This window comes from Pelodiscus sinensis, chromosome 1 (genome assembly GCF_052426305.1).
Source record: "Pelodiscus sinensis isolate ZL-2025 chromosome 1, ASM5242630v1, whole genome shotgun sequence".
Taxonomy (NCBI): domain Eukaryota; kingdom Metazoa; phylum Chordata; order Testudines; family Trionychidae; genus Pelodiscus; species Pelodiscus sinensis.
The window spans coordinates 93,524,502-93,526,096 of NC_143052.1; positions in this window are offsets into that span (position 1 = coordinate 93,524,502).

Sequence of the window (1,595 nt, forward strand, 5' to 3'; positions counted from 1 at the left end):
AGCGGGGCTGCATCTGGCGCCCAGCTGGGGAGGCTGCAGCTCCTGCCCCAGCCGGAGCAGAGTCCGTCTCCGTCTCCGTCTCCCTGCGCTGGTGCTGGCTGCGCACCCAGGAAGCAGGAGTTAAGCAAGGGCCGTTTCTGCCAAGTGTTCGCTTTGACAAGGGGCCCAGTGTATCTGTCCCACGCGGGTAAGTCAGCAGGCATCCCTGGCGTTAGCCCAGCGCTGAGTGTGGCTGCCAATGCACCCTGTGCTACTGCTGCTGGAGGGGTGATAAGTTCTCTGTCCCCATGTATCTGGAAAGGAGCAGGCTGGGGCAGGCTGTGAAGTGAGGGCAGGAGGCGGCCGGCACAGAAATGTTTGAGCTCTGGCAAGGCCTGGAAAGAGTCTGGGCAGGATGGGTCCCTAGAGTAGGAGTTGCCAGGGCGGGGGCGGGAAGGAGCCAGATATGGAAGCATCTTGTGGCATTTTTCCAGGTCACAAGGTGGGAATGAAAGTTGTTACCGTACTTTGTTCAGTTTAACCCAGCTTTCCTCTCAGTCTCCCCAAGCAAGCCAGTGGGTAATGTGAGGGACTTGTGCCCTTGGGGGTGGGTTCTTAGAGGGAAGAAATTCAAGGGGCAAATGTGCAGCCCTGAAAAGGGTGGAACGTTGTGGTGGATTTGGGCCAAGTATCTGAGTCTATGGCTGTGTCACGTTTTGGCCGGTGTGCTGTGGGAAGGCAGCTATATAGAGACAGATGCCAGGCAGGCACTTCCATGCATGGAGCTTTGCTGAAGTGGGCTTCTTTTTGCAGGACATGTGTTCTTTTTGTATGTCCACGAGACCTCTAGTTCCAGGGAGAGCCAAGTTATTTGGCTCGTGTCATGCTGGAAGAAATAGGCTGGTGTCTGCCTGCTAGTTTGTGTAGAAACTGAGCTCATTTGTTGTGGCAGCCTGGGGCACTGGCAATGGAGGGTATGGGGAAGGCCACAGCTGCAGGTGCCGCACTGGGCCAGTTACTGGTCTGAGTTACAATACTGATGCCCACCTGGCCCCCTAACTCTGCTAGTGGATCTTGGTCCTGACCTATGGCATTCCTTGCTAAGTTATCTTGGCTTTGGCTGAGCAGAGACTGCTCAGTCATGGTGAACTGTTGGGTGCTGGGGAGAAGTGTCTGGCTAAGATCCACTGAACTCTCCTCACGCTTGGCATGAGGCTGAATTTGAAGCCACGTCTGCAGGGGGGAAAGCCAATGTAATAATCCTGCTGCAACACTCACTCTATTCCACCATCAACCCAGTCTGCTCTGAGGTGCTGCCTTTCAGGCATTGCCTGTTCCCATGGCTCTTGGGGGCTCAGGGATTGTGTTGCCCAAATTCCAGTGACATCTCAGGGAGTGAGGTGGGTGAGTAGGAATTGCATCTCTGCATTCTGAGCATCTCCTAGGGCCCTTTCCCTTCTCAGCCCTACTGCCGGCCATCCCTCCCTCTCCCACATAACAGTGTGCACGTTCCTGAGTCTAGTCCCTGCTCAGCAGCCTGTTACCTCCAAGTTCTCATGTTCCTCCTTCTTTTTCTGTTGCTCTCCCAGGTGCCTTGGTGAGGGGTGACTGAATCT